This window comes from Bombyx mandarina, chromosome 20 (assembly GCF_030267445.1).
Source record: "Bombyx mandarina strain Sakado chromosome 20, ASM3026744v2".
Taxonomy (NCBI): domain Eukaryota; kingdom Metazoa; phylum Arthropoda; class Insecta; order Lepidoptera; family Bombycidae; genus Bombyx; species Bombyx mandarina.
In genome coordinates, this window is record NC_143226.1 from 5101466 (window position 1) to 5125925 (window position 24460).

At 37.2% G+C, this 24460-nt stretch overlaps 2 protein-coding genes across 8 annotated transcripts in view; one reads left to right on the forward strand and one right to left on the reverse strand.

Annotated features, from left to right (window-relative positions):
* The window catches only part of LOC114247906 (uncharacterized), a 294552-nt gene that overhangs the window by 239389 nt on the left and 30703 nt on the right, over positions 1–24460 (forward strand). The window lies entirely within an intron of this gene.
* LOC114247848 (uncharacterized) overlaps positions 1–24460 on the reverse strand; it is a 161750-nt gene that overhangs the window by 127120 nt on the left and 10170 nt on the right. The window contains exon 1 of one of the 7 annotated variants that reach the window (XM_089735987.1): positions 21868–22171. The exons of 4 other annotated variants lie outside the window; for them this stretch is intronic. The gene's annotated coding sequence lies outside the window, so the exon portion shown is untranslated. Of the gene's footprint in view, positions 1–21867; positions 22172–24460 lie in introns of those variants that run through there. 2 more of the 7 variants (XM_089735990.1, XM_089735992.1) reach the window with 2 other exon arrangements.

Genomic DNA, 24460 nt, shown 5'->3' on the forward strand with positions numbered 1-24460 from the left:
GGGGGAAAGAGATTCAAGTTTAGATTCGAAAGAGGAGAAATAGTCAACATGAGAAGAGGGGCTATAAAGAACGCCTAGAAGAAGCTTAGTATGGTGAAAGGAGATTTCAATAAATAGGTTTTCTGCGGACTGCGTATATTCACCTGGGGACGCATCAATAACTTTAGAAGAAATATCAGAACGAAGATAAATCGCAACGCCACCTCCTCCTTTCCCTGTTCTGTCGTTGCGTAGTAAGCGATACCCAGGTAGAGAGTACTGAGTAGAGGGAAGAGCAGGTTTAAGAAAGGATTCAGAGATGAGTACTGCATGGACGACACTGGAATCGAAAGAGGACAAGAGATCGGGATAGTGGGCTGGGACACTCTGTGCGTTTATGTGAACGATGTTGAGGAACTTAGGAAACGGCGAAAATTTTGCTTGAATCAAGTCTCGCAAATGAGTTGAGTCATCATCCTCACTAAATGCACTACTATAGCTTATGTCAGACGAGCTTGAGGAAGAGCATGAGAAGAAGGCATCATTAATATCTAAATTTGACATACTAAGATAATATAATATAAATATATACTAAACAAAAATACAGTAAAATAATAGAAAACACTAAAAAATAAATAAAGCTAACGTAAAACTAAAATCTAAAGATTTACAACTGTAACTTACTTCACAAACGCTCCTTTCGAGATTGGCAAAGCACTTTAATCTAAGTCAGAAAATGTACATACTAAAAACAAAACGCAAATCCTATTGTCATTGTCACAAATATATTAAGTAAATGTATAATCTATATTGACAATATAAAACTTAAGAGTTGGCTGTATGGCATAGTTCCATTGCTTTTCTCTTCGAGAAAAACCCTACTGCTGCTACTACTAAGTGCATAATCTATGATTATCACTTATCTGTCAGTTCTATTACAATCAAAATTTTTATATGTTGGTAATTTTGAAAGTTGATCGAAATAATGATCAAAAACACATTACAACTACCTCGAATAGATAACTAAGTTTTTAGTGTTACATCTATGAATAAGTTCAAGATACCGCCATACTATTTTGTTCGTCATGAGATTTCCCAGATGACTGAGGAGCTCCTTGCGCTTTTTGAGCCGAGGGAAACTTGGTTTTCAGATGCTGAAGTTCAAACATCTGTTCAATCTTACTGCGTTTATTATCCGGGAGAAGAACGATTATTTTCCCATCTGTTGTCCAGCAGCGCTTAACGCCGAAATGAGAGCGGGCCTCCAAAAAGACATCATGACGTGATTTGGTCAGAAATTCTGAAATGATGACCCTAGACCCCTTCAGGAGTGTCTTGTTCTTCCACACTTCATTGCATCGCCTCAAACTCTGGAACCTGACTAATATAGGCCTAGGCTTATTGGTGTTGGAGCCTAATCGATAGCAAGCAGTTAAGTCCTCTTCTGTGCAACCAGCCACCTTCATTTGGTTGGTTAATATACCCACAATTGCTGTTGCTGGGTCTGTGGCATCTGACTCCGGGATTCCATGAAACAGAAGGACCTTACGACGCGACGCCATCTCATGCCTGTCCAACCCCAAGAGAACAAGCTCCATCTGTGACCTCAGCATGTTGAGTGTTTGTAGTGTGAGATTCCGGAATGCGATGAAATCTTGTGACAACTTGCCTAGGTCCGTGTGTGGTGACTGGTGACTGCTCAGTATTGCTTCAAACTCAGTCATCCTCTGCACAACGCTTGATTCCACCTCTTGTAACTTAGTGTACAGATCCATGATGCGACGCTATTGATGATGTGGCAGTAGTGATGATGTAAAGTGATATTAATAGAGAGAACTTGTTATGAGCTGTTGTGAAGCAAGTTTTGGAACCCAAATTATAGCATTTAGATATGAATAGGTAAAAATATATATTTTTAACAATTAAAAACACTGAGAGCTCAACAAACTAGTGTATACACTTCAACTACCCACAGTAGAAAAAAAAAAAAAAAAAAAAAAAAAAAAAAAAAAAAAAAAAAAAAAAAATTATATATATATATAATAATAAAAATAAAATATAATAATAATTATTTCTATTTAAATCATGAACAGATAAATCATTAACTGAATTTAAATTTTGAAATTATTTGTGAGAACGAGTCTTACACATGCCAATGTCGGTCGACGAGTTATTAGTAAATGAACAGACATAACGAGATTCGTTGTTAAATTAACGACGGTAAAATTGGCACTGCAACATGTGTTTTTTACTTTTAATGCTTTGGTGTGTGGACGAGCTCACGGCTCACCTGGTGTTCAGTGGTTACCGGAGCCCATAGACATCTACAACGTGAATGCCGCCACCCACCTTGAGATATGAGTTCTAAGGTCTCAGTACAGTTACAACGGCTGCCCCACCCTTCAAACCGAAACGCATTACTGCTTCACGGCAGAAATAGGCGGAGTGGCGGTACCTACCCGTGCGGACTCACCTACCATCACTAAAAGTGTTATGTTGACTAACATTGACAGCAAGTAATATCATGACGAAAACTCTAAATCCGTTCGGGATTGACTAAGTGAGAAACCATCAATTGGATATGAAGGTCAAACAACAAAAAAGGATGCAAACATGACGTTATCCAATTAAAAGGTAAAGACGTGTGACAGAGATGGCATGAAGTTCTCAGTTCCGTAAGGCGACGACAATTCACAAACATATGGAAGGAATTCAAATGACTCGTAATAGTCTTAAGAGTGTACTTTGTTTTATCTTATACATTTAAACGAGCAATTCTTGTATATTAATATATATGTATATGATCTGAATCTCGGAAACGGCTCCAACGATTTTCATCAAATTTAGTATACCGGGGATTTCGGGGGCGATAAATCGATCTAGCTACGATTTATATTCAGAAAATGTTGTTTTATTCGTGTTTTCAATAATCAACTTTATGACTCTTCCCGACATCTATTGGCGAATAATAATACTATTTTTCTTAATTGAGGGCAACTAACCGCTTTAAAGACACAACAAGATGGCGTTATCAAAAAAAAAAACCGAGCATAGGTCGGTCATCGCGTAGTAACTACTTATGCAACTAAATTCAAACTTATAATTATGAATGCTTTCAATACGACTCTTATTGCAGTGAAAACCATGTTTAGACATTCAACTTTTCTTATTGTGTAGTTCTTTGTGATCGTGTCCACGGAAAATCAATCTCTTAATTATTTACGAAAATAAAATGGGATGAAGTAATAAATAAACGGCTGAATATAACATAACGGTAATAGCTAGCTAGATGCCTACAATTTGTATTAACAAAAATAACTTTTAACGTAATTTTTTTCATTATAAATTTTAGGCAATAATTGAACTTCTGTCCTAAATTCGTTAAAATCCTTGTCACGGTTTGAAGCTATCGCCATTGTCAGTTGGGAGGAGGGGGTGACAATGTTAATAAATTCAATTTGAATTAGTAGATGCAAGGGGAGGCGTCTCACGCAAAAGCATTCTCTTTCCGATCCAAATATAGCTTCATCTGGAATTATTGCTTCCGATTTGCAGTCATATTATAATATTAAAGAAGATATTTAGCTATCGGCGGCGTTATTTTGTGCATTTTTTTTATTGCTTACGTGGGTGGACAAGCTCATGGCCCACCTGTTCTTAAGTGATTACCGGAGCCCATAGACGTCTACAATATAAATGCCGCCACATACCTTGAGATATAAGTTCTTAGATCTCAGTATAGTTACAACGGCTGCCCCACCTTTCATACCGAAACGCATTACTGCTTCACGGCAGAAATAGGCAGCGTCGTGGTACCTACCCGTGCGGACTCAAAAGAGGTCCTACCACCAGCGGTCTGAACAAAATGCATGAAGACGATGGTGAATCTGGTGACCACAACCCAACGGGATGATTGATTGAATATACTAGAACATTTAATTTTATAAATATCTTATTTAAATTTATAATAAAATTTAAGGTGGACAATTTTGTGAGCTGCACTACACACGACACGAACCAAACAATTAACCCAAATATATACGAATTCAAGGTAACCCTATATCTATGTTAGTAGTTTAAAAGCATTTGCATTGTTATACCTATATTGTGTGAGTTCGCCAAGTCATTCAATAACTTTTCATTGGGTAATTAAAAGCTTTTCGGTAAATTTATACATCATTATTATTGACAAAAAATATTTCAGTAGCTTAGATTTTGTTTTTCCTACCTAAGCTGAGAGCCTTGAGATGCTATATCAGCATAACCTTAACTAGTAGGTGAGCTCACGGGGCTCAAACCTGACGAAGTTGCTAACACGAACCCTAGCAAGAGCCGTGCTTCGCAAAATCTACCACCGGATCGGAAACGCGACCCACTGAGAAGATCCGGTGAGAAACTCAGTGGGCTGTGTCTGAGGGTTAATAGCTTAGAATTGCCCGTCACAAACTATTTATGGGGTTTTATTCGTGATTCAAGGAAACACCCACAACAGCTTATGAAAAAAAGCGATTTAAGTATGTACCTATATAGAGAACATGTTATTAAATATTTTGCAGAGCCCATAGACATCAGCAATGTAAACGCCGTCATCTACCTTGAGACCTAAGTTCAAGTCTAATTTTTATTGTACATCGGCTCCACCCTTCAAACCGAAAGACATTGCTGCTTCACGGCAGGAACTGGCGAAGCAGTGCTTTCGTACCTACATCCCCAAATACTAACCTCTAGTTCCAATTTTAAGGACCGGTATTGGATATTGCAAGTTCATAGCGCTAATAAAAAAAACACTATACAATAACAGTCATATGATCAGGTTCGAAAGACAATGTGGATACCCTATAGCAGGGGTTGCCAACATAATTAAACCCACAATCTACTGTTTGCCGACGAAACATTACGACATATACATTACATTTACCAATGCCATTTCTTGAAATTTAATGAAACAATGTAGTTTGGTATATAAATAAGTAACATATAGGTATTTTCTTTTATAAAAAAGATTAACATAAAGCTGAAATTATATAATATAAGAGAATTATTCTGGGGAAGAACTACTGGTGGTAGGACGTCTTGTGAGTCCGCGCGGGTAGGTACCACCACCCTGCCTATTTCTGCCGTGAAGCAGTAATGCGTTTCGGTTTGAAGGGTGGAGCAGCCGTTGTAACTATACTTGAGATCTTAGAACTGATATCTCAAGGTGGGTGGCGCATTTACGTTGTAGATGTCTATGGGCTCCAGTAACCACTTAAGACCAGGTGGGCTGTGATCTCGTCCGCCCATCTATGCAAAAAAAAAAAGAGAGGATAAATAATGGGTCTTAATGTTAATTAACAAATGATACAAGATGAATATGATGCGTGCAGCAATTGGTGAATACGTTGCGCGGTCTGTTCTATGTATTTATATATTTTTGTCTCGTCACGATCGACTGAACTAATAGCCACGATCGACCGGTCGATCGCGATCTACCGCTTTGCCAGCCCTGTCCTATAAGATTCCGACGACTGTTCAAAACACGTGGACCGGGCCTTCGTTTGCCCATCTTTATAAAGCTTTCATCACCACAGCTCTAGTGCATAGCTTTTTTTATGATTGAAGTATTACTGGTGGCCCGGAAGCCTTTCCAGTTTCACCAGGACAGGTGGGCGAGCAAAGGCTCAGCCAGAAGGGGTGGGATTTGCTAACAGCTGCCCGAGCGCCTCCGAAGGAGACCTAACAATTCAAGATCAACTGCTTCACGAATGAATCTACTACCGGATCGAAATCGCGACCCACTGAGAAGATCCGGCGCGAAACTCAGCGAGCTGATGTATGGGTTAAGTTGTACGTCGACCTCTTTGTAGAATTCGACGAGTACGGTTACCGGGATCCCTAAGCCTGCTCCTAGTGTTAGAGCTGAACGCATCTAATGCAAAGGTTATTGGATCTTATGGATCCGTAAGGACGTGTATAGTGCATTGTAACAACAGCCATCATCATCATCATCATCATCAGCCTTTATCTGCCCACTACTGGACATAGGCCTTCCCCATAATGCGAACCTCCGCTTTCCGCATCCAACGACATCCAGCAGAAAAAAAAAAAAATGAACAAAAAAACCAGATGGACCGACGACTTAACAACAGCCGATCCCCTGAAATCGAAACGTATTAGAATTGTTTCGCAAAAACATAAAACACATGTGTTCAGTTCACACGCAGCGCCAATGAAATCATCAGACCTATTATTCTATCTGATTCTCTCGCAGATTAAATACTAGACATGTGTACATTTGTCTGTTTTTATTGTCGTTTTAAATCAGAACCGTGCCAACGACATTTTCATTTACGACAACCCTAAAAAACTCTCGGTTGCAACAAGAGTTTCATTATCATTAATATATCCTTTGCGGTTGAAGCAGTCCGTTTACGGAATGCACTACCCTTAAGCATCAAACAATCGTCCTCGCCGGAAACTTTCAAGTTCAAATTAAAATCGCACTACCTTGCACAATAATATGGCTCCTACGATATAACTATATAAGTTTGTATTTACTTGCATATTTTTACTATTTAATTGTATTTAATCGTAAGTCTATCTTTTATTGTATTTATTTTTCACTTGTGTATATAAGTATATATTTTTATGTAAGTTTATTAAGATATAGCACCGTCCCTGCTAGTTTGCTTATTCGTCTCGCCGCAAAGTTGCCTGGAAGAGATCGGGTTCAGCGATAAGGCCGCCAATTTATGTCACCGTCTATTATTTGTTTTATATGATTACTCTGTACATGTGGTGTCAAATGAAGAGTTATATTAATATTATTAATGTACATTGACGTCCTTCGCGAAACCTTATTAGGGTCAATACCCTTTCAGTTAAAAAAATATTACCTCGAATTACTCCCATCAATAAAAACTATTTTGTCAACAAAAACAAATTAAATGTTGTTTTATAGAGGAAATTATAGTATTGAAAGATCAATTCAAGGTAATTCAAAAGACTCTAAACGCGAACTGTCTGTTTGTTTACTTGGAAAATATCCGATCCTATAATTCTCAAACAACTTAAACTATCTTAACCATTTGACCGTCGTGTAGGTCACCGGTGCCCTACGCGGCGCACTGAAGTAATTGTGTCGATTTCTGTTACTAGGCGCCTGGATTGACTAAATTTGTCTTCTTTTGTTCGTTAATGTATGATTTAGTCTTTTAGGTCTCTTAAAAATAGATTCATTCTCAGTATCTTCGGATTCGTCTTTCCGCGTCGACTAGATATTCCGGCGATCTAGTAACAGAAATCGAAATAATTACTTCAGTGCGCCGCGTAGGGCACCGGTGACCCACATGGCAGTCAAAGGGTAAATTAAGCAGCAAACAAAATAAAAATCGCACATAAGAATTCCGCAAAAAAATTATTTTCACAAGCAACACTTTGGTTCACCACAATATGAGCCCACTTCAAACTACACATTACTTGACTCAATAAATAGTACTTGAACATTTCAATCAGCATTCACTATTATAACCATAATATCAATTTCAACAACATTGAATACACATTACGCTAATTAAACTTATCGACAACACAATATAAGCAGGTACGAAACGATACTATTAGTTGATAATGATTAAAACATACAAAACTATTCATATCGCTCACCGATATCATACAAAACGTACAATGTGGCTTTAATTGGCCACTTGTTATTACTACATTTCAAGAATGTAATGTTGTTATTCCAGTACGTTCATTCGTAGGGGCTTTTAAACTATCATTACTTGAAAAACCGATTGAAAAGATCTAGAATACAATTCCACAACGAAGGAGAATCGACAAGAAAGCCCAAAAACGAAACAATTTTTTTCAAATGTCAGACTATTTAAAAACGAAATGGCAGCGTCAAAGAATTTGAATGATGGGGTTTTTTTTTCAAAATTCTCTATCATCACTCTACAACTTCACCGAAATTAGTACAAAGGGCTTAAACCAAACAGCCTGTCACCCCTCGATATTATTTAGTGTAATATATAATAATAATATGTAGTTTAAAAACAAAAAAATTAAACATTCTTAAATAACAAACCGAACTAAAAATTAATTACACCTTTTTTTGCATCCTGTCGAGACTGGTCAAAACATTAGAGCGAAATTATTGTACTGTCATCAGTACTCGATGCGTGTGCAAGTTCATTGGACGTTTTGAAACTAACGTTCAAATATTCACTTACATACAAACATACATGCACACAGAGCTGATAAACGCGTGGTAAAAAAACCGGCCCATGTACATCATTAGAGCCATCTGAACCAAAAAATATTTTTGTACCAAACAACCCACCTTCCTAACAAACTATAAGGATACCTAAACACCAGTTTTGTTTACAGTACTTTACTGAGAAATAGCTCATTCTAATCGATTTGTTTACGCTGTGCAATATAAACATTTCTTGCCAAATAACATCATTATCCATAGTAAATATTATCAGATTAATAGCGATTTTGACGTGGGATTTGTTAAGTTTTCATATCGCGAAAATCTAAAAGGTTGTTAACTAGAAGACTTCCCGAATCCCTGTTTAGTATTTCTAGCCAATTTCTTCCAATCCTTTCACCAGCAGAGCCGCACTGACGAATATCACCGACCTCTTGAATTCGACTTCGAACCAATCATGCGTCTCGAAGATCGACACCACAGTTGAAATCACGCTGTTCAAATCAAAAATAAAGGACTAGGCCTTTTCCCAGCCTCATCACCAAAACGGACTTTACCAAAATTCCTTATCCAAGGGGGCTTTGCATACGGTCAATTTTATAGTACAGTTTTATAGGCCTATCAGTATAGATAGACTTGCATTTCTTGACGAGCGTAATAACATAAATCTAAACCGGCCAGATTTGGTACACCATCCTTTATATCCTTCCAAATAAACGGACGAGCTATTTGCAAAGACGGTAAAGTCAAATTTCAGTAAGCCACTATCAATTGCACTACCAAACTCCAAAGATATAAGGTAATTGTTCAAACTGAGTTATGTTTTTTGTTTCTATAATTCCAAAAGGAAGTCATCCACTTCATTAGCCGATACAAACTTGTCCACTCAATTCAAACTCGCAAAGATAGCAACATAAATGCAAACTCAAAGAGGAATCGTGCTCAACGCAGATATACAAAGTAATTAATATTATCTTATCACAATTACACAGGATCAAAGATTATTTACATTACAAGTAGTTCAGAAATGAGTGCTATCGTTTATTTGTGATAACGTCTTCGTTAAAATAATATGTTTATTGTGTTTGGAGTGACTTTGATTTGAAAAATAAAGGAAAAGTCTTGTTCATTAGTTGCATTTCCCATAAACACCAATATATGTGGCTGTGTGGCATCATGAATAACGCCATCCCATCGTTTTCCTTGAGCAAAGACTAAGAAAATAGGCATGCGTTTCGGTTTGAAGGGTGGGGTAGCCGTTCTAACTATACGGAGACCTTAGAACTTATATCTCAAGATGGGTGGCGCATTTACGTTGTAGACGTCTATGGGCTCCAGTAACCACTTAACACCAGGTGGGCTGTGAAGTCGTCCACCCATCTAAGCAATAAAAAAAATAAAAAAAAACCGAATTTTCAAGTACTATACTACCGTACTTGCCATTTCCCAATGTAACCCTGTCAAGGCTTTTGTTTGTAATTTTCCTGCTATCATTTACCAGAGTGATCTGAATGACTAGCAAACAAACAAGCTTATTACTTTGTCAACTTGTTATTGATAATATACTTTAACCTTTTGACGGCCATGTAGGTCACCAGTGTCCTACGCGGCGCACTGAAGCAATTATGTCGATTTCTATAACTAAGGCGCTTGGATTGCCTAACTTCACTTCTCACTTCTTTTGGTTTTTAATGTATATTTTAGTCTTTTAGGTCTCTTAGAAATAGATTCATTCTCAGTATCTTCGTATTCGTCATTCCCAGAGTCTACTAGACATTCGGCGCTTTAGTTTTTTTTTCCTAGTAGGCAGACAAGCATACGGCCCACCTGACGGTAAGTGGTTACTGTCGCCCATAGACTTCAGCAATGCCAGGGGCAGAGCCAAGACACTAGCTACCGTTGTATACTCTCCACAAGCCTCGTTTGAAGAATGACAAGTCATAGCGCTCAGGAAACACCGTGGATGGTACGTGGCAAAAAAGATCTCTGGAAACGTACTGTGAATGAACGCAGTGGCTCCAGGTAGTACGGATGAACTCTACTCCGGTGGCGGGCGGTGCGATAGTAAAAACGAGATGATCGAATCATCTCAAATAACAGTAACAATAATCGACATGATTACTACAGTGGGCCACGTAGGGCCCCGGTGACCGACATGGTAATCAAAGGGTTAGTTTACTACAACACAAAATCTTAAGCCTCGTCCGCTGACTGTCAATGCACAAGACACAGTCAATGCACACGGTGTAACTATAGACGACACGACGTCTATTAGATAAGGCCGTAAAATTTTATTATTCGTCTGTAATGTTCTCACTTTTTTTTTATTGCTTAGATGGCTGGACGAGCTCACAGCCCACTTGGTGTTAAGTGGTTACCGGAGCCCATAGACATCTACAACGTAAATGCGCCACCCACCTTGAGATATATACTGTAGTCATCGAGATTGTACATAGTACATAATATCTCGATGACTGTAGTGTATATAAAATTCAGCCCACAAAATAATCGTGAGATGCCTTGAAAGCGGTATTTTAATTACGACGATATAATGTACAATCTCGAGTGATTTTTTTTTACGGACAACATCTTAAGTAAGAGGCTCTTACTACTAAAGTTAGGCTCTTAACACTAATAATTGCGAACAATTCCATATTTTCCCGTGGTGGTTATTCCGGCTAGCTTATTCCAACAATGATATTATCGAGGAGAGTTGACGTAACCCAGGCGGCCGCGGTAAAACTCATGCCATGCATGCATGATAAGGCCCTTTGAGTTTCTCGCTGGATCTTCCCAGTTGGTCGCGATTCAGATCGGGTGGAAGATTGTCCTAAGCACTGCTCTTGCTAGGGCTAGTGTTATCAAATTCAGGTTGAGTCCGTGAGCTCACAGCCCGTCCGCGCATAGCTGAAATAGCCCCTTAGAACACCAGCTAATCGGAAAGAAAATAATAATAATAAGATAGACTGCACCGATCCCATACGATACGGCACTGAAGCTTACGCTGTCTATTGAAAAATAAATACATCATCCGTCTATAGTGGCAGTTCATTGATATATTTTCCTTTCTATATAAACTTCGTCGTGGTCTAAAGGATAAGGCGCTCGATGTACTTATATTAAGCGAAGACTGTGCCAGGGTTCGAATAATTATTAAAATTTCAATAATACTTTTTTTTGTCGTATAGATGTAAATTTTTTTTTTATTGCTTAGATGGGTAGACGTGCTCACAGCCCACCTAGTGTTAAGTGGTTACTGGAGCCCATAGACATTTACAACGTAAATGCGCCGCCCACCTTAAGATATAAGTTCTAAGGTCTCAGTATAGTTACAACGGCTGCCCCACCCTTCAAGCCGAAACGCATTACTGCTTCACGGCAGAAACAGGCGCGGCGGTGGTACCTGCCCGTGCGGACTCACATGAGGTCCTACCACCAGTAAGGATCATTGTGTACAAACTCAGCACTTTGTCTTGCTTAGTCGTGCGCACATGGCTTATGTTGCAAGCTAGATTTTGTTTCTTTTTGCTTGTGTTTTTTGTGTATCTTTTTAGCTTGTGATGTGTATTGTGTGCCTAATAAATAAAATAAAAATAAAATCAATTTGTACCATGACCGTACTGGTTCTATATAATAATAAAGAATACTAATTACTAGAGGTCCCGCAGTAGTCGAAATTCGACTATAATTAATTGGAATTGTGAGTTTGTACACTATTATGATTGTATTTTATACTTCTATAATCACTAATTTCACCAAGGCTACTCTATAAAAAAATATTAACGAAGACAAACAATATTTAATCTATTCTCAATTTGACCACAGGCTTTAAACAATAACAAAAGTTTGACAATAAATAGTATGCATGCGTGTGTGCGTCAAATACATGGTATGTAGTGTGTGTAATGTTTTATTTATTGATTTAATGTATCTTTCATGCATTATTTTAGAAAAATATTATCATTGTGCACTTCTTTTCTATATTCTCTATAAGTGTGGAAAATTTCATACTCCTCCGTCCGCGCAATTTTCGTTAAAAGGGATACAAAGTTTTTGCTTCACGTATTAATATATGGATATATCAGAAACGCACATCGATCGATATCTGACAATTAACTTTTTAATGCAATTAACGTGTGTTTAATTACCGTTATTAATGAACAAATAAATACCAATTACCAGACGCTAATTGTAGCGAAGCCTAAAGTATATAAGAATAATGCGATATACAATGTCTAACTTATATAAGGTTACCTACCTACCTTATAACACATATCCAACAACAATAGTTCGATATATTTTTCTCCTCGGTTTTTTCAAACTATTTTCTTTTCTTTTTCAGTATCTAATTAAATAATAATAATAATAAATAAATATTTACTAACAATCACGCCACGTTAATTGGTTCCGTGATAAGTTCGTAAAGAACTTGTGTTACAGGTACCAGATAACGGATATAAATGTAAGATTTTTATTATACACATACATATATTTAATAGACATCCATAACCCTGGAAAAGACATTTATATTTATCATACAAATATCTTCCCTTGGCGGGATTCGTACCCGCGACCCCCTTGTGTAGTGACCATGTCACTTACCACTACACCAGACGGCCGTTTTTTAATGTAATTGACGTTCTTTAATGTACCAATGCGTGTATCGATAAACAACATTGGAAAAAAGCAGAAAAATAGATTTTTCTAAGGATTTTGGGATTCATACAAATAATTATAACTTATAGTTTTAGAGTTTAATCCTGAGTATTATCATTATATTATTTCCGACAATTCGAATACTTTACAGCTATCGTGACCACGGTCGTGAGCAATATAATAATGATATTAAAAATGCGGAATCACACGATCCACTGCGAAGACCCGGCGAGAAACTCGGTCGGTTGTATGTATATGGGCTAGCGCGAAATTAGTCTCTAAAAACAGTTCTCATTAAATCATAAAACATTCAAATTACAAAACAAAAAGTACATACTGGTGGTAGGACCTCTTGTGAGTCCGCGCGGGTGGATACCACCGCCCTGCCTATTTCTGCCGTGAAGCAGTAATGCGTTTCGGTTTGAAGAGTGGGGCAGCCGTTGTAACTATACTGAGACCTTAGAACTTATATCTCAAGGTGGGTGGCGCATTTACGTTGTGGATGTCTATGGGTTCCAGTAACCACTTAACACCAGGTGGGCTGTGAGCTCGTCAACCCATCAAAGCAATAAAAAAAAAATTTAAAAAAAATTAGTATTTACTACATTAAAATTAATTTAAACAAATTACAAAAAAAAAGGTATTTGTGACATTAAAATTAATTTAAGTCTTAAGGTATCGATGATTATGGTCGAATCAGGCCATAATCCGGCGGACATTAGGATTATTAAATTGATCAATAGCTAGGTACTTTGGTAGCAGTAACGCGAGCTCTGCCGATTTAGAACACAAATATTCAAACCAACCTATTCAAACCAAAATAAATGCAAACAATGAACTTCCTTAAATAACACGTTCCTAAAGCAAACTTCAAGAATACAAATGATTGCGAAATGAAACAAGCAATGAGTCAGATGAAAAACCAAATGTAATTAATTACATAATGTACTAATGGTTTCATCAAAGATGCACTGAAATAGCTTGGAATGCACGTGTCTTCGAGTGGGCGACGAACAAAGTATCATAATTTATTGGCTGTTGGAGATTCGATCAAACATTTAATGATTCAACAATCAATTTATTTAGACTTATCGAGGATACATTTCTGTAGTATTCTTTTCACGAAATGCGCATATCGTCTTCTCGCATTAAGACTGTATAATCTCAAAACTTACTAAATTTTACAGGAGAGTGTTTTAAAGGTTTAACATATTTTATGATATTTTTAATATTAATCATCTTTGCAACATTTATTATTTAGTTTTTACCAGTTACATTATCTGTCTTAAAGTAAGATAAAATTATGTATTAATTTTGTTAATAGTAGTCAAAATATAGATAAACTAAAAAAAAAAACTAAAACTAAACTACGCTCTTTTGACAGTATTTAGAGAGAAAAATACTGGTGATGATACCAAATGATTCCGCATATTAACTCTATTTCGAATATTTTTGGAAATTGTACACTTTTAATGCGAAAAGACGATATGGTCAAGAATTTTGAACAGTATAAGACAAATTACCCTTGACATTTTAAGATTGAGAATTGCATCCCATGGTTATCGTCAATTTTCCGCGCACACAGCAAACATGGTATACTGGAATTGATCCAAATAAAACCACCTATTACCCGAAAAGAGAGATCCGAACTTCGTCCTAGACTGAACTCAATCGAGATGAGACAATAACCTTAAAGTGGCACGCATCTCTTTTCGTCACTCTAATGAGCTTCCGCCTCTAAAACTACGTACGGCCAAAATTTTCTATGGACAAAATCAATTAGAGTCCTATTTGAAATTGAAAAACTATGCAAATATATTTATAGTGTCTAGATGAACATGCAAAACAGACATCGATTTAACTTTATCTATGACATTGTCTACATGTTTGGATTGACAATGGCGGACAACTGCAAGCCATATTTTGCAAAGCATAAACTTTTTACCCTTCCTTGTATATATATATTATACGAAGTTGCATCTTTTGTTAAAATTTGTCCCAATAGATTCACCAAGATGTCTAATGTGGCAAATAGAAATCGACGCGACGATAAACTATGTTTTCCTAAATCCAAAACTACATTAAAGACTAATAGTATACTAGGTATGAGCGTTATAATATTTAATAAACTACCAAAGAAATTAAGAGACATAGACGATTTTAATTTTAAGAAAAAACTAAAAGATTATCTTATTGGTGATGATTATTATCACATAAATGGTTTTCTTAGGAACGACATTGAAAATAAATGGGTTTTTTCAATTATTAGTCGAATTATGGATGAACGAATGGTAAATTATATAATATTATAATATCTTGCACTGCACTAAAATTCGCATGTAAAATAATGACAAAGCATACACGCTGCTTTTAGCTTATGCAATAACTCATTTTCAATATGCTTAGCGAATAAATGATTTCTTTCTTCTTCTTTCTTTCTTTAGTAAGAACTGTCCACTGAACCACTATCTTTCAGGCCACAGACTTCGACTGCTGGACGCCTCGCCACGATAAGTCCTGCGCTGCTTGCATCCAGCGAATCCCCACAAATCTCAATAAGTCGTAGGCACACCTTGTGGTGTGTGGTGGCCTACCCACAAGATGGACCCGATATGAATGCCAATATGAACCACTATTTGAAATAGTGGTAGTTTGAATAGCAAGGTGTCAATTATAAACCAAATGATAATTCCCTAGGTTGCTAAGTTAAAGGTCTTCAATAAGGATAAAACCTTTAAGTTTTGTGCGTCAATGCCTTGATCACGGTCACAGCATACAACCCTCATGGCAACAACGTCTACAATAAATAGAACCAATTATAATTTTGTTGGTGTATTTTCTTTATGGGCAAAAATAGCTTATGTACCGAAAGTTTTGAACTCGTCGTGGTCTAAAGGATAAGACGCCCGGTGCATTCGTATTGAGCGATATTACTGTACCGGTGTTCGAATGCCGAAAGCAATTACCAATTTATTCTAATGAAATACTGTAGGCAGCGGCTTGGCTCTGCCCCTGGCATTGCTGACGTCCATGAGCGACGGTGACCACTTACCATCAGGTGGGCCGTATGCTCGTCTGCCTACAATGGCAATAAAAAAAACAAAAAAAAACTTAACAAATATGTACTTCACGATTGACTTCCACGGTGAAGGAATAACATCGTGTAATAAAACCCGCAAAAATTGTATTTTGCTAATTACTAAGATGGTAAAACGTTTTGTGAGTCCGCACAGGTAGGTACCACAACCCTGCCTATTTCTGTCGTGAAGCGTGAGGCAGCTGTTGTGCTGCAAAAACTAGACTTTAGAATTCATGTCTCAAGGTTGATGGTTACCGGAGCATATGGTCATCACGACGTGAACGCAACCATCCACACTGAGACACAAGGTCGAAGTCTCAAGCCTCAATCGTATTTAAGAGCTGTCCCAATAAAACTGGAGCCAAAGACTTTTACGTTTCAGAAATTCTTCGGTGAATTCCTTAGTCGCCTTTTACGATACCAAAGAGAGGAAGGATATCGAGAGGCCCTATTCATGGTCATCTATTGAACTGTGTGCCATTAAAACTAATTACAATAAAGCCCCAAACCCAACACAAAGACTCTGACTAATTCGACTAAGTTCGATCACAAAAAAACATATGGACTTGACATCAAATTTTAATAATATTTATCTCGGCAAATATTATCGTTGAGATTAACGTGTATGCGACCCGAAAACCTCAACTGAAACCGGTTGTACAATGGCCTACTATAGCCAGGGACTATATGTATGAACTGACATCAACGAACGTCCAATCTAGAAATCAATAAAGATCATATTCGTTGGGGTCTTAGGCGTTTATCGGAGACCATTGTGACATGAGACGTATAAATGAGGCGATCAGCGTAAAAGTGGCCAAACCCACAATTTTTCAAAATTGGTGCTTTTAAATTGCAATTTATTTAAAACATAATTAAATTTTGACGCAAAACCGGCCTGTCCTTAGTTACAGCGATAGATAACAGATGGATTTGTAAACATTATTTTCGCGCGCATTGTTTTTGCCTACGAAGCAGTGTAAAAGTTACTTCAAACCTCGATATCTCCATACTAACTATGGTAGGCTTAGGCCACTTTTGCACTGACAGCCTCAAATAGGTTGTGGACTTTTGAGGCTAATTTGAAGTTTCTACGAAGCTGAAGTTCATGTTCTGTGACATCGGCATAGATTACAAGTATCACCAAAAAATACCAGTCAGACAGCATTTTCTGGTTGTAAGGCATTTTTCCATCTGCACTTGTAGGTACCATCATCCTATTTCGGTCACGAAGCAGTCAAGCATCTGGTTTCAAGGGTATAGGCGACTATTAAAAATACATTTGAGACTTGGATCTTATGTCTTGAAGTTGTATTGGATGCCTATAGGTGCTGACCTAGTTTGTATAAGAACAACCATGGACTCATCTAGGAGATTTATGGAAATGGTAGTGCAAGGTAGAGGGAGAAGAGGTCGACCGAAGAAGACATGGATGGATGGTGTGTAAATGACGATATGAGAGAGAGACACTGGTGGTAAGACCTCTTTACTGGTGGCAGGACCTCTTGTGAGTCCGCGCGGGTAGGTGCCAACACCCCGCCTATTTCTGCCGTGAAGCAGTAATGCGTTTCGTTTTGAAGGGTGGGGCAGCCGTTGTAACTAAACTGATACCTTAGAACTTATATGTCAAGTTGGGTGGCGCATTTACGTTGTAGATGTCTATGAGCTCCAGTAACTACTTAACACCAGGTGGGCTGTGAGCTCGTCCACCCATCTAAATAAGATAGAATAAAAATAATAATAGAAAAAGACAGAGAGAATGGAACAGAAACATTCGCAGTACCGACCCCACCTTGTGGGATAAGTGGGAGACAAAAAAGAGAGCCATGGACTCAGCTATTTTTATGGTGGAGTTATCATCTACAGAATAATAATGTTGGCGAACCAGCTGATGCCATGCGGATGTAAGATGGTGACTAGGTGGTGTATCCGCGAAGCTCAGGGAGTATCGACGTCACGATAGTAAAAATCTGAGGTATAAACTTCTAGAACCGAGAAAACAATTAAGATTATGTTTGAGATTAACTTATGAGTGATTGGATGATACTACACTATAATACTTCTTTCAAATGTTTTTTTTATGGTCATTGAACGAAATTCGACCGTAATCACTGACACATCAAGACTTAAGATTCATTGTATGTATTAAATTTTCTTATTCGTTTTGTCATTGACATTTGACAACGAAAGAATAATGTATAAAAACCTAGTACAAAAAACAGATTTAAATAGCAAACAGAACTAACAATTCTAATATTATCTTTTTTTTTTTATCTTGTTCATACTGGTATTGTTGAGATCGGTTCTTGATCCAGCCCCCACTTCGCCCCTACTTAGGATAGAACCTAAGGATACCTATAGGATACCAATATTAAGTATTACGAAAAAAAATTGGGTCATTTATTATGCGTGTGCAAATTTTTAAGTTATTGGAAGTAGGTGAAAGGGACGTTCAAACATTTCGTTACTAACAAACAAGACGCATAGAAAGCTAATAAAAGCGTGTGAAACATATTAATTCGAAATTTATGGTAGTACTTTTTGGCGGAAACGCGAGGAGTGAAGTTGTGTGATTCGTTTTATTTTGTCTATTTAGTGTTTCTTCAGGTTTAAATGTGTAATAACGGTGGTTTACTAACCGTCTCATATCTGTGAAACTGCAAAAATGTGGGAAAATGAAACAAAGCTGGACGTAACTTCTCAGGATCCTCCAAAAAGTCCACTGAAAAAATCTCAGTAAATGAACACCATTTTACTGAGATTATATTTCATCTCATATCATCTCGTTTCATTTAATTTCATCCCAGTTGATTAATGTCTCAAATTAATAATCTTCATTTCATTTCACTCCAAATTAACATTTTTCATATACACAAGAATAAAAATTAAAATAGGACATGACTTAAAGGTCTCAGTTACCAGGTCATAAAATTACTTTAAAAATTTTTTTAGATATTAAGGTCATCGCAATATAAAAAAAAATCCCTTGACATAACCGCGGAGAAAAACAATACTCAAACATTGCTTTTGCTTAAAACAGATTTTCAATTATAATCTATATCTAATACAAACTATTAACTGTTCGTGCGTTTGTATGTGCTAGGTTTTGGAATTAATGAACCGACTGCGGTATTCGGTGTCATGATTAAAAAGTCTGCGGTGGAATTGGAAGTGTTTATCCGCCTATTCGCTGGTAGATTAAAAGGGGCGTTTCCCTTTCCTTTTTTTTTTTTATTGATGGGTGGACGAACTCACGGCTCACCTGATGTTATAAGTTAATGGAGCCCATAGACATCTACAACGTCAATGCCCATCTTGAGATATGAGTTCTAAGGTCTCAGTATAGTTACAACGGCTGCACCACCCTTCAAACCGAAACGCCTTACTGCTTCACGGCACCTTCGCGTGAACTCATGGGCTGAACCTGAGAGAAATTGCTAACACTAGCCCTATCAAGAGCAGTACTTCACAGAATCTAGAAGATCCGTTGATAAACTCTGGGTTAACGTGTGTGATTCCCCACTGCTATTCGCGCTAAGTCGGGTCATCGCAAGTCACAAATTCAAAGATAAAAACGGTGCTTTCGTTGTCACCATACGTTTACTTAAAACTTTTAAAGCCTATACTATTATATAAATCTACAGTGGTTATTACGGATGTTCCGTTATAACTGAACCATGCATCCGATTGACTTGAAACTTGGTATCCATATAGAAAATACATGTACTTAATGGATATGCTAATATTTATATGAGTGTTGGACTCCCTACAACAATTGCGGGGGCGTTAATGATGAGAATCTTTGTGGGGGGGAGAAATAATAATGTTAATTTTAAATGCCCAGCGAAGCGGACTGGTACAGCTAGCTAGTTCACTTATACGTTCTTATATGCAGTACGATTTGACACAAAATCCAATGTTGACATAATCAAAATGCAGGTGCTCTTGATAAGGAAGGACTATCCGAATTGTTGACGCCAGATTTTACTCGATATGAGATATAGCTTCAACTGATATATGACATTTTAAAGAGTTATTACGATAAATCTGTCGATGAACAAATAACTCCTTTTCGAATGTTTTGAGCTAAACGTCATCACATCGTATGGAGACTTGTAGATCATGAAAACATGCTAAATTGGTAATTCCACTGTACTAGAGACAGTGGGCCCACTGAGGTTCTTGCCGAATCTTCTCAGTAGGTCGCGTTTCCGATCCGGTGGTAGATTCTGCGAAGCACTGCTCTTGCTAGGGCCAGTGTTAGGAACACTCCGGTTTGAGCCCCGTGATCTCACCTATACATGTCACCTACAGGTCAAAGAGAAGCTGAAATAGCCTCTCAAGTATCAGCTAGGGGGAAAAAAGAGACAGTGGGAATACATGTATATGCCAATGGCAGCGGCTTAGCTCCACGCAGACAGTGAGCTCTCCGACGCATCATCTTAAAACTAAACGCCTTACTAGCCCAGCGGCTCTCAACCTTTTTTTACTCAGCGAAGCACTTACAAACTCTTTACGAATGCACGACACCCTTACATATGACTAAATTAAATAAATAAATGTTCACTCTGGCTCCAAAAGGTCAAATAAATTTAAAAAAAAACAGAAAACTTCTCTAATCTGTTATATTATAAGAGAGGTATAAAGACTTTTTAAATAAAGTGGCAATTTTTTCCTCTTAATCGTTGGTAGCGTAAAGTGCTATTTCAAAGACGCCCGGATTAGTAAGTGAGCTCACGAGAGTCCTGCTAACACCGACACTAGCACTAGCAAGAAGAAGCAGCGCTTCGCTGTATCTACCATCGGACCGGAATCGCGACCCACTGCGATTATCCGGCGTGAAACTCAGTAGTTGCCTGCCTATGCCAACCACCCTGCCTATTTCTGCCGTGAAGCAGTAATGCGTTTCGGTTTGAAGGGTGGGGCAGCCGTTTTAACTATACATGAGACCTTAGAACTTATATCTCAAGGTGGGTGGCGCATTTACGTTGTGGATGTCTATGGGCTCCAGTAACCACTTAACGCCAGGTGGGCTGTGAGCTCGTCCAACCATCTAAGCAATAAAAAAAAAATAGTTTGAAAGACATCAAATCCAATAGCGGCTAACGCGAAGTCATTAAAGTATAGTAAAACGTGACCAACGTGCGTGCACGATCAACGTTTTTTGTTGTTGTTATATTCCGATTCAACAGACATCAACTTGATTTTGTAAATTTAACTCTATTCAAAATAGTTTAAATTTGAAATCCGCTTAAACTAAAGCGAGTTTAAATCGAAAGTGTTCCGAGGCACAATCAAATTTAAATAGCATTACTTTGTATAGCCTATGAACTCAGTTTCGTGGAGGGTTTAAGAAGGAATGCTAATATAGAATACTAGTTTTTTTTTATGATTGAAGGATTACTGTTGGCCCGGAGGCCTTTCCAGTTTCACCAGAACAGGTGGGCGAGCAAATCTCTGCCAGGAGGGAGAATAAAAGTGCAAGTATAATAAGTGTATGGCTAATTTTTACGTCACGATTCGCTATAGTGCTTTCTCTGTCTAACGTCGAAGAGAGACGGTTTACAACTTCCAAGTTTGAGTGTTGACTACTCGAGATTATTGTAGGACATAAATTTTAAAATTAATTAGTATAATGATTAAATTTGTAAATTAGATTACTCTTTTTTTTTATAACGTTTACCTGCTGTACTTTTATCAATCAAATCGTATAAAATACATATTATTATATAAAAATTTAAGAACGATGTAAAAAAGTAACAAGGAATCATAAGTGTATCTACTTCTATTTTTACAAATTACACTCGCAAATAGACTTAACGTTTTTGTTAGTTCGTTCAAAATTTGAAGACCGGTTTTTTAGACTTCTGTGTTGACTATAGCGATGGTGGCTGGTATTAATTAACGAGTGAAACGAATTAATAAAAATAATGAAAAAAAATAATTATATACTCACATAGCATTCTTACAAATTGACAAAGTTCTCTTACTGACGAAAATCAAATTCAGTGCCAAAAAAATTGAGCCAAATTCCAATACTATTTTCAGCCAGTAACACACATAGATACACACACAAAAAAAAAAAACACAGACTAAAAAACGTGTTCCTTATAATAAACGGCCATCACAAAAAAAAAACCACAAATCAATTCGATTACTAAATTTGAAATTTAAAAATAATTCAAGCTAGTGATGCGGCACGGTTGCCGGACGACACTCGCGCTCGCCACCGATAATAAACCGTAAATAAACGAATTTATCAGGCGTGTACGTATGATACCGCACGATGGCCAGAGTACGCGATTACCGCGCGACAATACAATACATACATACATTTAATACCAACGCATGAAACTAGTTACGTATTAAATTTATTCGTTATTTGCACGAACGATTCTTTGTTCTTCAAATAGAACGTTGACTTTTGACACTCGATTACAAATGCTTCTGTCTAGAGAGGTCAACCGTATTTAAGTATACCGGTATTAGCAATATATATATTTTTTTAAATAAACGCAAAGGCAAGGGGTGAGATAAAGTTGACAGGCGGTCCAGACTGGAGCAGTATAGACAACAATTGAAGATGTTAGATGAGGAAAGCAGTAATGCGTTTCGGTTCGAAGGGTGGGGTAGCCGTTGTAACTATACTTGAGACCTTAGAACTTATATCTCAAGGTGGATGGCGCATTTACGTTGTGGATGTCTATGGGCTCCAGTAACCACTTAACACCAGGTGGGCTGTGAGCTCGTCCACCCATCTAAGCAATAAAAAAAAAATAGGAATAAATTGAAGAGGAAATAGAGGAATTGAATTTTATGCCAAAAGGTACACTAAACTGTTTGACATTCTGTAAAATATAGAAAAATTTAATTAACAGTCTAAAAAGTTGAGGATAAAGGGCTCATTGATTGATTAATTAAAATGTACTTAACAGCCTTCACACAGCAAATATTCCAATAAAAAAACAACACAAGTTTTATCGCGACAATAATAAAATTATTTCGCTATCATACCTAAGGTCATTGAATATACAAAAAAACAAACATTGATAAAATCATTTATCACTCACTGGGAGCATAATCTCAGGTTTTTATATTGAATTGTCACAAAAAAAAAAAACAACTTAGATAAAGTTTTTCTGTTTCTCCGAATTTTATATTTTTACAATGCATTCTAATTAATTTTTATACGCCATATCTCGGAATTGCTATTACACCTAACCTGTTACAGTCTGTTATGATTCTGGCTAAAACGCGTTTAATTAATTCGAGAAACTTCAGAACTCTTCCAATCAATCGTCATCAATTTTTTGGAAACCTTATAATGAATAAACATTATATGAAATCTTATACCTTTAAACGAGCAATTCTTGTATATTAATATATATGTATATAATCTGAATCTCGGAAACGGCTCCAACGATTTTCATAAAATTTAGTATACAGGGGCGATAAATCGATCTAGCTACGATTTATTTTCAGAAAATGTTGTTTTATTCGTGTTTTAAATAATCAACTTTATGACTCTTCCCGACATCTATTGGCGAATAATAATACTATTTTTCTTAATTGAGGGCAACTAAGCGCTTTAAAGACACAACAAGATGGTGTTATCAAAAAAAAAACATCATCATTTAATTATAATTATTTACTTTATTGATCTAAGAATATCTGCTATCGCAATACTCTAGATTAGTTTTCAATATCATCTCTAGCTGTAACAGACAGAGACAAAAAGTTTATTAAAAAAGTCGTAGTGGCCTAAAGGATAAGACGTCCGGTGCATTCGTATCTAGCGATGCACCGGTGTTCGCATCCGGCAAGCGGGTACCAATTTTTCTAATGAGATACGTACTTAAAGAATGTTCACGATTGACTTCCACGGTGAAGGAATAACACCGCGTAATAAAAATCGAATCTGCAAAATTATAATTTGCGTAATTAGTGATGGTAGGACGTCTTGGGAGTCCGCACGGGTAGGTACCACCACCATGCCTATTTCTGCCGTGAAGCAGTAATGCGTTTCGGTTTGAAGGGTGGGGCAGCCGTTGTACTATACTGAGACTTTAAAACTAATATCACGGTCGGCTCTCGATGTACCCTACAAACAGTGTATTCAGTATATTTTTTAATTGGCCATTAGCTTACGGCGTACCTCTCCATCACCACGCTGATTCCCCCGCCCACCATGACATACTGCGTGGAAATGTTCTAGAAAAATCCTTTGTCCTCCAAGCCTGGTTTGATCAGTTCAGATCAGCGAAGCTCATTTCATGGATACTACGATTATCGAAGACACATTGGTATAATAGCCGGCAAACTTCTTGAGCATTTGTCGACGTAGTGGGGGTAAGTTCGCGCATGGTACACTCACGTGCAAAAACAATATTTACTCTGCGTCATAATGCTATTAAATTATTAAAATCAACATATTATGTATTTAATATAGGTTAATAATTGTAATAATTTAATCTTGGGGTAAAATAGATATTCCTTCTATTTAGTCAAAACTAGAGCTGTTGCCAGGTCTTGGTTCAATTGAAGCGAAG